General features: G+C 29.1%; 1 long non-coding RNA gene across 2 annotated transcripts; it reads left to right on the top strand.

Moving 5' to 3' along the window:
* Positions 1–5,746: 5,746 nt before the first annotated feature.
* Positions 5,747–14,868, top strand: LOC122271688 (uncharacterized). 2 transcript variants are annotated; one of them, XR_006226555.3, is made up of 3 exons: positions 5,747–5,896; positions 12,371–13,439; positions 13,542–14,868. It is a non-coding gene; the product is annotated as an uncharacterized LOC122271688 (long non-coding RNA). The 2 variants fall into 2 exon arrangements; XR_011636029.2 differs by having other exon boundaries at positions 5,755–5,896; positions 12,371–14,868.
* The last annotated feature ends 476 nt before the right edge of the window (positions 14,869–15,344 follow it).

Genomic DNA, 15,344 nt, shown 5'->3' with positions numbered 1-15,344 from the left:
TGAACCTGTGTATCTGATTTCGTCTCTATGAACCATGAGACGCATTGAGCTTTCTGTTGTGGTGTCCACATCCTCACTTATAACTTTTCAGCCTATTGAAAAAAAACTTTATTAGTTGCAGTAATACATGCAAAAGACGGAATAAAAATATCTTGTTTATGTTCGAAGTTATGAATTTTTGAAGTTGTAAAGATAATTTTGGAACACCCTGTATATATATATACGAAAAAAAAGAAGAAAGAAAGAGAAAACAATAAAAAAACAAGAGCTTTATTAAAATCTGATAATTTAATTTCAGTCACGTAATCAAAATCATAAAAGACCAGTTAGTATGCCATAGACTAAATGGGGAAGTAAGGATATTATTTGGGTTACTAGATTTATTAGTTTGACTAATTGGATTATTACTATTCTTCTAATTAATTATGAATCCATTTATGCTGTGATTATCCTCAACAGTGATTCCTAAGATTTTGATAAAATTCTGACTGAGACAGTTATTTGCGACACCAGAACATGTGGTGTTTTTAATCAAATTGCGACTTCATGTGCCACAAGCATTTTTAAAATATATGAACAGAGTGTTCCGTTTCCTCGTTCTTAATATTAATTGTTTAAATATTTATTAAGAATTTAATCTAAATAGTACGCAATTAATTGCGTACTATTTAGATTAAATTTTCAATAAAATAACCTATAATTATTGGTTAATCTATAATTATAGGTTATTTTATAGGAATAATTATAGGTTAACCTATAATTATCGGAGACCGATAATTATAGCAAAGAATATAGAGGGGTTCTATAATCAGGGGGGAAGATGGGCTCACGATGCGCCCACTTGCTTGGGGGGGGGGGGAATTTTTACACTAAATAAAACGAATAGTTTGGGGGGGGGGGGGGATTTAGACGAGAGAATTTTTTTCTTTTTAAGTACATAAATAAAAGAAGCAACGTAGCACTATTTCGAACAAGCTAACATGGAAGGGGGAAGTTAGCAAATTTTTTTTTTTGGGGGGGGGGGATGAATGCGCGCAAGAGCTTGGGGGGTATGGGGGCCACTGTCTATGATATTCTTTGATTATAGGTTGCAGGCTAATATGCGGGGAAGTAACAAAAAGATAGTTGGAAACTATCGAGTCCCTAAAGAAGAAAAGATGAAAAAACGGCAAGACCAATTTGATTGCCTAATGATTCTTAGATATAGTTCTACCGATCTCCTTTCAGTTTTTTTCTGTTTCACCCAAAAATCAAGCATGCTTCGTTATTTACCCCAACCGGGATTCGCGGGTTTTCACAGATAATGTTTCGTTCTCGCTTAAATTTTAATATGCATGAAATTTACTTGCAGCCTCTGTCTATAGTTTCTTTTAAGTATAATTTTAAATATAATTTATTTTCCTTCTTCAGAAGAAGTTAAAAAGCTGAAGCGTCCAAACAACGAATTTTCGAAGAACCATTCTTTTTCAGAAAAGGCTAACATTAACACACACAAGATAATTTTTAAAGCAATAGTATAAGAATTAGAAAAATGTTTTTCCCTCCCCCTTTTTTTTAAATTTAAATATCTGAATCCAAAAACCAACTCATATATATGTGACCAATGTGTTTCGTTATTTTTACAGAATTGCAAATGCGTGTAAATAATGCTTCTTCGAAGAAGGTTTAGGGCATTTTCAGCGTGGACGGAAAAGAAAATCTTTGATGTCAAGCTTTGTGCTCTCGAAATAGTGTTCAGGCACAGTAAAATCAACTAAATCAACATAAACTACAATTCAATTCGTAATCAAATACTTTTAAAGGTAAGTGTGAAGCAAAATGTCAACATAACATCAAGGAATTTTTTTATACAAATTAAACTATTTTACAAAAATTATTTTTGTATTAAGTTTTATGAAAGAGAGAAAAAACATTATTTAAATTGTAAAAGTTTCATTTTCTTCAATAGTCTTTTCTATTTCGGAATTTGCTGGTCCGGATATATTAGCAATTGTTTCCACACTTTTTGACAATGTCAGTAAATTCTTCTTTTAAAATGTAAAAAATTCTTAAACGACTTACTTTTCAAGGAAATAAAAAAAAATTCATCCCTCCCAAAATTAAATTTTCTTTTTTGTACACTCCTTTCTATTTTCATTTCATTGCTGTAGGGATTTACTAATTCCATCACTAGATGGCAGCTCTGCATTAAAGTACACTCTACTGAGGCTCTGTTAGCAGAGTTGGCCAAAAATGTAATCGATTACATTTTTTGATTACAGTAATCAACTACTTGTAATCATGATTACAATTTTCAAAAATTTTGATTACAGCTGTAATCATGATTACGTTATTGATTACAGTAATCAATTACTTGTAATCGTGATTACAAAGTTTGATTACAGCTGTAATCATGATTACAATTTTGATTACAGTAATCAATTACTTGTAATCATGATTACAATTTTCAAAAAATTTTGATTACAGCTGTAATCATGATTACAATTTTGATTACAGTAATCAATTACTTGTAATCATGATTCCAAGTAATTGCGATTACAAGTAATCACAACAAAAACGATTACAAGTAATTATGATTACAAGTAATCAAAATATATGATTACATGTAATTTGATTACATGTAATTATGATTACATGTAATCTAATTACACGATTACAAGACTATTGTATTCTGATAAATGATTATATTTTACAGTAGATAGTAGAATGTATTTTATAATGATACATTTTGCGCGTATTAACATGTACTGCATTTTGTACGTATTTGTATACGTACAAATGAATGTAACTGAAATGTATGTACATATGATTTTATCTAGTGCATATGTTCAGACATTTTAGTATCACACACATGTACATACACTTATATTGTAGGTATAAAATATATGTACGTATGTATATAGATAATAATTACGTATGTATGTGCAAACAATGTAGGCATGTACATTTATACACAATGAATATGTGCATTTTATGCAAATATTTGTGTATGTAAAATTCATATCTATGTTCATGTACGCATGTATATACAAGTACTTGTGTTTGTACGAACATACATGCATTGTCTGTACAATGTATGTCCCATGCATGTATGTGCAATTTATTTATGAACAGTACAATATATGTATGCATGTACAATATAGGTATATCTGTAGGATGTACAATATATGTATGTATACATGTACATGATATGCATGTCCAGTGTATTTATGTACATGTACATAATATGTTCATGCTCAATGTAAGTATCCAAATATGCATAATACATTTGTGAACTATTGTACGTACGCGTATTTATATTTCACATATATTCATACATGCATTCGACATGCATAACGTACGTACATACACACATTTGAGATGCATATATTGTACAGATGTATATACATATAGCATACAGATGTATATACATATAGCGTACAGATGTATATTCATATAATGTACATATGTGTGTACATATACAGTACGTATGTGCATAAATATATTGGGCATAATTCTTTCGTACAAATTTTACATGTGTACATGCATGCTATCCCTATCTATGCATATGGTGCAATGTATATATGTACAATGAATGTATCCACACATGTACAATACACGTATGTTCCATGTATGCATATCCATATGTACTATATATGCACGTACAATACATGAATGTATGTACATACATTGTACATGCGTACATACATTACACGTATACATATGTACATTACATTTATGTCTAAATATGTGTTCAACGCAATAAATAAAATGCATGTAAGTTAACTTTTAATGACTCAAGCAAGTTAAATGACAAAATCAAACGATATTTAAATTTAGTTTTCAGCTTTAATTGTTCTATATCATTTTGAAATTCTCTGAATAAAAAATTATTTTCAGGTATTTTCATGAAATGTTTGACAATACAGATTTATTTTTTTTATAACATAATGCATGATTCATAGAATTTTTTTAAATGGTAAGAAAAACGGTAAATTTTATGTGTGGAATTAATATTTAGAAATTCCAAATAAAATTATCGTTTGCTTTCTAAAAAATATGAGGTCGAGTTTCATATACCTTAGAATAATTTTAAAGCAAATTTTAATAACTTTACTCATATAAATTTTTTTAATGTATGCACAATGTATGTGTATATTGTAATTACATATATTTAAATGTACGCACGTATTTGTACATTACTTGTAATTATGTACATGTATACGTTGTATGCACATGCATACATTGTGCATATGACTATTTTTTGTACATCCATGCATTACATGCGCATAAATATTAACAAAGTATGTAGTTATACAAGTACATACGTAAGTTGTACATAAGTACATACTTTGCTTGCACATATATCGATGTACATATAAATATGCATGTATACATGTACGCATTTTATTTACGCAACTATGTGCATATATTGTACCTTTAAATAACATTTTTACATATTGTACGCAAATACGTACAATTTTATATACAAACGTACATTGTATATGCGTGCTATTATCGTAAATTTATACAATATATGCACTTAAGTACATAAAAGCATGCAAACGCATAAACATTATTTTCATATACGTTCATACATACATTGTCTATGTATACAAAGATACAAAACATTGCCTTTTTGTAGAAACTAACATACATGCGTACATGTATCATAAATGCATAATTATATGTACTAAGCATATGCGCATTGCATTAAGTATATTACAATATAATTATGAATATTGTACGTACAAACAACGTTTGTGCATACATTGTATGTATAGGAATCGCAAATTGTACGTTCATGCGTGCGTACATTCTATGTACATAAAAATATGTAAACACATGAATACTTACATAAAAAATTTGACTATAGTATACAATCGTAATAACTTGTAATCGTATAGTTTGATTACAAGTAATCACAATTACATGTAATCAAATTACATGTAATCATATATTTTGATTACTTGTAATCATAATTACTTGTAATCGTTTTTGTTGTGATTACTTGTAATCGCAATTACTTGTAATCATGATTACAAGTAATTGATTACTGTAATCAAAATTGTAATCATGATTACAGCTGTAATCAAAATTTTTTGAAAGTTGTAATCACGATTACAAGTAATTGATTACTTGTAATCGTGATTACAAGTAATTGATTACTGTAATCAAAATTGTAATCATGATTACAGCTGTAATCAAAATTTTTTGAAAGTTGTAATCACGATTACAAGTAATTGATTACTTGTAATCGTGATTACAAGTAATTGATTACATAGCTGTAATTATCTGTAATCAATTACAGTTGTAATCGATTACTGTAATCAACGGCCAACTCTGTCTGTTAGTAGTTTAGAATTGTAAAATTAAATTATCAAATTAATTATTAATAAGTAATTAACTAAGTTAATACATATTTCTAAATCGAGTTAAAAGTTTTATTAACTTTAAAAGTAAAAATACAATTTATTGTTCATTTTTTATATTTTATTATATTGTTATATTCGCAATCAGAACTAGTACAACTAAGCACTCAACGAAAAAAAAAAATGGTAGTAAATTTTTTTAAAACGCCAATAATAAGATAAACCACAAAGATAAGGTAACCCTAAAAACCGGTTTTACGTTGCCATCGGAAAGATAGGAACTTCACTTCCTCTTACGGGTTCCTTATATCTACGGCACTAGTTGGTGCTGTCTCTCCTATTGTGCTATCTGTCATCTTCTACTTGACGAAGGTTTATAAGCCTATTTTGAGCACACAAGGCTGAAAATTTAGGTAATTGCAATAACCAATAATCTGTCAAGTTAATTTGTGAGATGTTCGGTTATCATATTTTTTAGTTATAATTATTTTAAATTATCTTCCTTCTTATAACTAACTAACAGTTCGTTAGCTTAGATATTAAAAGTAAGAAAATGATCCCTTTTATTAAATTTTTAATGTTATGATCCATAAATTAGTTACCCAATACAAGATGATAACAAATTTTATTTCTTAGTATATCATTCGCAAATAACAAAAAACTTAATTATTCTTTATTTGGTTGTGATTTATTGTATTTAAAAATCTTTGGCTAAAATGAAATTTTTAATATTAATACAATTAAGAATATAAAATGGAATTCCTCTAAGGTGGGATGGGAATTTAAAATTTCTTTTATCAACTGTAATTGGGAATATATATTAAGCAATTAATCATCTGTTGTAATTAAAAATGAACTAAATTTTTATTGTTATAAGACAAACTAACAAAGAAAATGATACCAAGTAATCGCCAAGGTGCCAAATAGATTTTAAACTTGCAAATTTAAAAAAACAAACAAACATGCAAATGTTTGTTTGTTTTTGCTGCGAGTTATACCTTTCAAGTTGCTCCTTTCCTGTGATTTTTTTCTTTGTTGCAAGTGGGCCGGTGCCTTGAAGTTGCCAAGACTTGCTGATTATTCTGCCACATATCACAATACGAAAATCTTCCTGATGGCTGATATTTGAACAATGAAAATCTATAATCACAATTAATGCAAGATATGTGCATTTTTTTAAAAATCATAGCTCAATTTGGTCCTTACATATTAATGCAACCAGGCCAAAATTCGCATAAATCGCCAAATTTTGCGACCCTACTTACGGCAACCCTATGTGTTATACGTGGTTTTTCGTAAAGAAACAAAATAATAATAAATAATTTTGTTTTAATAATAATTTGATAATTTTAATAATAATTAATTAATAATAATTTTGTTTTAATAATAATACAGCAGAGTCCCGATTATCCGAGTTAATGTGGACCACGACTAACTCGGATAACTGAAAAACTCTGTTAAAACGAAGAGTATAAAAAAAGAAAGAAAAAGAGTTGGTATAAATGTAATATATTTAAGAAATATAAAATTTATACGAGTATACCACATACAATTCCTATTATTATTAAAAAGCTTACTTGAAAAAACTTAAAAAGTATACTTTGCGAGAATTAAAGAGTTTTTATTTAAAAAAAAGTCCTTAATCGTTTTTTGTTTTACATAATTTTGATGCTTTTCTGTAGATATGTTTCGCCACTTTTTAGAGATAACAGGAAGGCTGGTGTCGCCTTTTTTTGTTGTTCTATGTATTCAGTAGCATTTTCGACAGCTTTAAGTTAATCTGTGTGAGAGATTTTTATATGTTGATTTTCATCGTCACTGTCTTCATCATCCTCGCTAGGTTCATTTTCATTATTGACGATATTAATGATCATTTCATGGGATCAAGTTGTTAGATTTTGTTTTCCCGAGTGTTTGGAAGATAAAATTCAGATTTATTTTTCGGCGGTATTTTTAAAAATAAAAAATAAACTAGAGCAAAAAAAACCTTAAAATATTTGATAGCTCGGTTAAAGCGGAAACTCGGATAACCGGGGCTCGGATTATCGGGACTCTACTGTAATTTGTTTTAATAATAATTTTGTTTTAAATAATTTTAAAACAAAATAATATAAAAAACTGTATTAAAAATTATCTGTAATTAATAAATGTACATTTTCTTTCTATTTATACTTCCTTACTCAAACTTACAAATCGCACCAACCTGGTTGCGATAATATGTAAGTACCCTCAATTCTTTTTCTTCTATTATAAAAGTAAGAATTTATGCTATGGCACTTGAAAATAAGTGTAAAGAATTATTTTAAGCTTATAAAATTATTTGTCGCAGGATATTTCCATATCTGCTTTCAGACCCGTAGCCAGGGGGGACCATCGGGACAAATCCCCCCTCCCTCCTGAAATTCTGGGATTCAAACTTTTTAGTCTTACTTTGAGCCTCTCAGTAAAAAGAAAGCTCTCATTCTCATTACTGAGAATGAGAGCTAAATATGGGGATGAAACTTTGATAAAGCATATTAACCAATGTGGTGGTAATGCAATGTACATCAGTCCATCCATTCAAAATGAATTAATAGAGATTTGTGGTAGCATTATCCAAGCGACAATTGTTGATAGAATCAATAAAGCAAGCTGTTTTGCTATTCTTGCAGAAGAAACTATGGACATAACTCAAACTGAGCAGTTGACACTTTGTGCAAGGTACATCGATGTGAGAGGTGATGTGCCAATTGTCAGAGAAGACTTTCTCCAATTCGTTCCAATTTTTGACTCATCTGGACGAGGAATAGCTGGTGTTATTTTAAAATCATTAAGAAATTTAGGAGTTAATGTTTCAAAAATTGTCGGACAAGGCTACAACGATATCAAGCAAGATGCAGACAAAGCTACAACGATGCAAGGCTACACTTGCAATGCGAGGAGACTTTAACGGTGTTCTAGCAGCCATCAAAGAATTACACCCAACAGCTATATATGTACTCTTCACACTCCTTGAATTTAGCAATTAGTCACTCTTGTAGTATTCAAGCTATTAGAAACTGTGTTGGCACAGTTAAAACAATAACAAAATTCAATTTTGCCAAAAGAACAAACATTTTAGAAGACATCATCAAAACGAATTTGCCGAATGAAAAATTCAAAAAAATATCTTTTTGCGAAACAAGATGGATAGAAAACCATGATGCAATCATTAGATTTAAAGAACTTTATCCAGAAATAATTCAACTTCTCGAAGAAGTAATGGCTTCTGGAAACTGCTATGCTTCCTCTAAAGCGGACAATCTTATTTCTACTATCACTAAAAGTGAGTTTTACATTACTTTACTTGTTTGTAGAGATATTTTTTCTGTGACTCTCCCACTGAGCAAAGCACTCCAACAAATTCATCTAGATTTGAATGGTGCTTTGATACATGCAAAATCAATAAACAACACAGTTCTAAACAAAAAAAAAAATGCCGAGTATGAATTTCAAAAGCTATATTCGGAACTCCTTAATACTTTCACAAGTTTGGATCTAGATGTAAAACTTCCTAGATTGGCATCCTATCAAAATCACCGTGGCAATATAAAAAATCAGAACACAGACCCAGAGCAGTACTTGCGTCAAAATATATACATTCCTTTTTTAGATTGTTTCGCTGCCCAACTGATTGAAAGATTTTCGAAGCACGAAGATACTCTTGCATCTCTCAATAAAGTGTTACCTAAATATTGTGTGAACGTTGATATTAATTTATGCAATTTTCGAATCTATGCAGATTTCATTGGCATTGAAAACCTCATGGAAGTATGGGCATCAAAGTGGAACCTGCCTGAACCCTTTAGTAGACCAGATACGTCACTTTCAGCAAAGGAAGAATGTGACAGTATCTTTTTCCCAAACATTTATTACTTGCTATCAATATTGGCTACGTTGCCAATCACCACAGCAACTGCAAAAAGAACTTTTTCTACTCTTAAACGTGTAAAAACAGCAACAAGAAATGCTACTAAAGAGAAAGACTAACTTTATTAAGCATATTTCGGGATATTCAGGTTTGTCCTAGAAATGAAATCGACAAATTTTTTCCAAATCCCCGTCGCATGTCTTTGTAAACTTTGTTTACGAATTGATTATAATTATTATGTAATATTAATTGAAAAATAATTATTCTGTAATATTTTTTAATTACTAGTTTAACTTTTTCTAACAATAGAATAAACGATATTTGTTACAATGTTTTCCCCCTACTTTGCATGTCTGAAGCTGTCCTTGCTTCTTACCATCCCCCCCCCCCCCCCCCGAAAAAATATCCTGGCTGCGGCCTTGTCTGCTTCCATTGCTCAATGTTCAATTCTGTGATTATTTTTTAATGTTCTCACATTGCCATTTATTTTGGCACAGTTTTGCAAATTTTTTTGATTTATCTGTTTAACATTTTATTTAATCATTGTAGAAGTTTGTTTTGATTAACCTTTAATGCATCATATTTTCCTTTAACTTTTTGTGCATCTTATTTTCTTTTCTTTAATTTTTTTCTATTTTTGAAATTCTTCTCTTAGCTGCAGTAAATTTATTTTATCACATAATCATATTCTATTACAGTAAATATAAATCATTATTACTGATATATGTTGCTGCTTTGATAGCCAGTTTTGTGCTTATTAGTAAGCATCAAAGAAGGCATTCATTGCTTGTTGTAGTCATTAATTTAATGTTTGGAATTCAATAAAGCTTATTGATTTTTATTAGTTTTACTTATAATTAAACTAACTGTTAAATTTTTATGTATATGGAAGAAAAGGTGAAATCCAAGTATAGTAAGACCTTGATTATCCGAGCTAATTGGGACCGCTAGTACCTCGGATATCGGAAATCTCGGTTAATAGAAATCAGGTATAAAAACCTTCCGTTCTCGCGAATTTAACTACTTTTAAAGTAAAAAACAATAGAACGTTTTTAAATGATAAAAATAAACATATATGACTTATGTTTCACAGCTAAAGAGATTAAAAAAGGAAATCAACTCTAGTAGTAAATTTTAAAAAGTAAAATGGAATTTTTTTAACTGTACTTAGTTAAATATCGAAAGACGCATTTTCAAAAATAACACAAATCTCAAGAAAATATTGCATTTTTAAAATTTAACATATACATTAATTTGTTAAATTTACATTCTTTTAAAAAAGTCTGTTACCTTTCGTTGCCAAAGTCCAGAATTTCTATCATGGGCTGCCCTATTGCACCAATTCTTGAGCAACAAGAGATCCATCGGTATAGCATCGTTTAAAAAAAAATTAGACCTCATTATTGCCTCGGTTAACAGAAACCTCGGTTAATCGAAGCTCGGTTAATTGAGGTTCTACTCTATGTGGAAAAGACTTCAAAATTAATTTTTAAAATTGCTGCCAACACTGAAATTATTTGATTTACAACTGCATTTTTATTTACTTTACTTAAAAAATGAGGATTAATTAAGATATTCAAGTGTGCACATTGAAAAGAAATATTTGATTATTTGAACTAATGTATTTAATTATGTTGAATCAGGGTTCATAGGTATCTGCAGGCCACATTAAGCGTATGCTTGACCCTAGGCCATTCAAATTTTTGGAGCCCTTCGATTAAGTTTTTTTTTTTTTTCCGTATATTTTTTATTTATTCAAATATAAAAGTATTTATATATCTTTTCATTTAAGAAAGCATATTTAAAATTAAAATAAATAATAATAAATTCAAAATTACTTTATTTTGTTAAATTAGAGCTAAAAAATAATAATAACATTTTGAAAAAATGTTACTAGTATATGTTTGAAATTTATTTTTTTTTTTAAAAAAGTCATTGTTTTCCTTAATTTTTTAAAATTTATTTTCAAAAAATCCATTTTAAGGGGGCCCCTAATCATTGGGGACCCCAGGCCATGGCCTAAAGGGTAATCCGTCACTGAGTATCTGCTGAGGCTGTTAAAACCAGCTTGGCAATAACCCTTTTTTTGCCACAAAATTTTGGCAGAAACTCAGAAAAAACGATATAGAAGTTACTGACATACAATTGATAATGCATAAAAAAAAACATTAAAATTTTAACCAAAGTACAATTTATTTGTATTATCACCATTCAATATCAAATGTTACATTGTTTCTACTTTGCAATACTCTATACTTAACTGTTTACATTCATGATTGTTTACATCAAAGAAATTATTTACATTTTTGAGTCAGTCAATCTAGCCAATTATATTTCTTCTTATATACAGCAAAGATTACGATTTAGTTAGTATTTGCGTGATCGGATTGCTGAGAAAAAAAAACTATTTGGAAGTAGCTTCATTCAGTTAAGTTAAGAGTTAAAATGATAATAAATTATTGAATTTTAGAAATTAATATTTAAAAAACAAAATTTAGTTTTTATAATTACATTCCTTCATTTCATATAAAGTATTTGATAGAATACACTTTACATTTAATGTTAACAAAATAATATATTTACAAAAATGAACTGATATGTTTGTAACAGTGACAGGAAGGCTAAAATTTCTAATACTGAGCAATTTTAACAATAATTAATTTAATTGCTTTGCTTCCTACATTGCAGTCTTGTCATTTAATAGTTTTTACATTGAATTATTATATCAAGGATAAAATGAAGTTTTTTTTGTTGTTGTTTACTTAAACGAATGTTGTTTTGTAATCGCTGAAACATTAACTTATCGGTTATAACCAGTTTCTGTCATTGGCAGGGCAAAAATCAATCCTGTGTTGTATAGAAATCACCGAACCATGTCCAAACTTCACATTTTTCTATCATTTAACAGGAATGCCACATAGCTTTGACTCAGGTCAGATGATGTGTCTGAACTGGTATCTCTCTCTCTCTCTAAACACCACAACTAACGACAGATTTAATGTGCACTTTGCTGCTGAGATGGTTTAGTAATAATATTTGTAAAAGTAGAATTAATAGTCTATATCTACTGTCTACAATAATGTAATAATAGGAATTATTTATGTTTGACTAATATAATTTATATTTTTAGGTACATTGTGATACTATATATTATATGAAGGTTTATCAAGATTTGCATGGATAATGAGTTCTCCTGCTCCAACTTCATCGAGAAGTGTATATGGATTTGTTATGTTTTTAGGAAGTTATACTCTCTTAACTTTATATTTGGTATGGGCTTATGTTCCTATGCCATGGCTACATGCATTAGGCTTAACATATTGGCCTCAAAAGTACTGGGCAATTGCCATACCTGTATTTTTCTGTTGCTGTATTTTTGTTTTTGCTCTTTTATTATATCCCGGAGTCAATTTGATAATGACTCCAGATTTATCCTCCATTCAAACAGTTACTGATGACTTTTCTAGGAATCCAGTGTTAGCAATTCCTAATAGTATACCTCCAATTTATGATATACCTATATCTGATGTATGTCATAGCTTGTACTTGAAACGAAGATAAATCTTATTTTTTATCTATGTCCACAGATTCTGTGGGAAATGTCAGGCACTATATCTGCTATTCTAAAACAATGTACCTTTGCGAAGTAATTTTTATAATATTAGAAGAATTTTTATAATATTAAATTTACTTTCTATTAATAGTTGATAGATTGAGTCCAGCCATGTCTGACTAAGACTTAAAAAAAAGAAGAGTGTTTATTGGCTAAACTGCGCAAACAATTGGAAAATTTTTTTGTAAAATTAAAATTTTAATTTAACATTAGAAAGTTAGTTCTAAATATTTTTTACTTTCAATTGCACCCAAAAAATTAATTGGACCTTGGAGATGCTTCATTAAATTTTGATAATCCTATGTTTTTATATTTTAATGTGAATCTCCAATGAGTAGTTTTTTACTCATTATTTTTGATCAGTTCCTTTTTTCAAGAACTTTTTCGAGCAATAAACTAAATGGATTTTTAACTACAAATTAGTTCCTCATTTGAGAGTTTAGGAAAGCATATCCTAAATTCATTTTCTGAAGATATAAAAGCATTTAGAATCAAGTGTGTAACTTAACTGACGATGTAACATTCGATATGGCAACTCAGTAAACAAGTGGTATTGTGTGCTAGGTGAACCTCTCTTGCAGTACAAGTATGTAGTCAATAGATTTTCCCATCTTTCTTGTGAAATTAGTTTCTATGGTGCATTATTAAAAATAAGTGACATTAATATAAATAAATGGTGTGCTTTCAGATTTTGCTTCAAACTTGGGCAACTATAGAGAACTCCAGCAGACCTATAGAGACAATGGCTAAGGTTTTTTAGTGGTTTAAGGCATTTTCAGAAGGAAGAGAAGACACGCTTCATCAAACGTACTACAATTGCAAGAATGAATGGAAATGTTGACAGAATCGAGGAGTTTTCAGATAGTTGATTGACTGCTAGAATAATCGGGGAATAGTTGAATTTGTATCACATCATGTTCATTAGATTTTGAGTTATGAAATGAATTTGAACAACGAAAAAGGATCATGTTTTTGAGATCAAACGATACTGGCAAAAGTCTTGTTAACAGCAATGTCAATAAACACATTCCTGTGGTTCCTTAATCTCACCTGATTTGAGTTCTTTTAAGTTTCCCCCCTTTCTGAGATTCAAAATTCATCTCAATATCGATGTTATAGAGGGAAACACTTAAAAGGCTGTTCTAGTTTCTTGCGCTGCTGTTAGAAATTAAGTCCCGCAGTAAACTGATTGTTAAGACACGGATCATCCTCAGGGATGTTTCCCAGACTGTCGCCAATAGCTCATTGTGTAGCTCTAGTGTGATGTAAATGAACTACAACTATTAGAAATGAAAGAACTGTCTCAAACGGTTTCCTAAAGGAATTATTTTGAGGAAGACCATCTTGAATTGTAATTCTAGTTGGATGAAAAATTTATAATATCTCATTACTTAATTTACACTCATCCAACCTGAGTTGGGAGCCATGGTTATTATATTAGTATGAAACAAAAAGATGAGTCAAACAAATAAAGCTTTAAATAATGTGTAATTGAAGAAACACTAATAGGTTTAAAATATGTACTAGTATAGTCTAAGTATTAAATAGATTGTATCACTATAAAACAAAAAGACAATTCATTAGCAAAACAAATGAAATTTCAGGTAATATATTAACGGAGAAAAAATGATAGGTTCAGGTTTTAAAAAAAATTAAAACCAAATTATTCAATTTTTTTGTAAGGTTTGATTTTTAAGATGAATAAATTTCTAAATACTTGACATTTAATAAAACATTAAATACATAGGCTTGCAATACTATATTGACTAGCAATTGCTTTGAATAGGCCTTTTTAAACTTAAATTGTGTTTTCTAATTTATCTTCAATTACAATTTTTCTGTGCTATGTGTCCTCCATGAGAAGAGGTGTTTTTTTAATATTCTAACGGTAATGCTGTAAGAGTTTTTCCCCACTTGCTTATAATTTTATATTGCTGTAATAATTCAGATAATTGAGAAAAAAAATTGATATTAAAGATAATAAAAAATTGTTGGGATTATTTCTTTTAAATAAAGTGTTTGCATTTTTCTATTAAGTAAATTTAAAAAAATAATAATCACAAGATTTTAAACACATATTTGAGGCAGTTGTTGGATCTGCTGTTGGATCCTGACAAACAGTGATCAATTCAATATTTTGTAAGAAATTTTTTAGCAGAAAGGTTAAATTTTTGTTTTAATATTTAAATATTTATGAGAACTTTTAATTATTTTTCTTCATAATATGAACTAAATAAAATCTTATACTCAAAATAAACTCTTTCTTGCTTCAATTAGGTTTCATTTTAAAATGTGTCCTAAAAATAAATGATCAAATTTTTTTCATAATTACTCCTTCCATGTTAACCTACAGAGAATTATATGAACACAGTTCACAGATTTCTTATTCAGTTATTAAATGAGATATTTTATTCATTAAAATGTTATTCCTATTTTTATGGAACAAATTGTTTTTTAAAGAATATTAATTTACCAATAACGAAATTGCTGT

Source organism: Parasteatoda tepidariorum, chromosome 2 (assembly GCF_982258835.1).
Source record: "Parasteatoda tepidariorum strain Cologne lab strain chromosome 2, Ptep-v5.0, whole genome shotgun sequence".
NCBI lineage: Eukaryota > Metazoa > Arthropoda > Arachnida > Araneae > Theridiidae > Parasteatoda > Parasteatoda tepidariorum.
The sequence above is the reverse complement of the archived record's forward strand: the minus strand, read 5'-3'. Positions and strand labels throughout refer to the sequence as shown.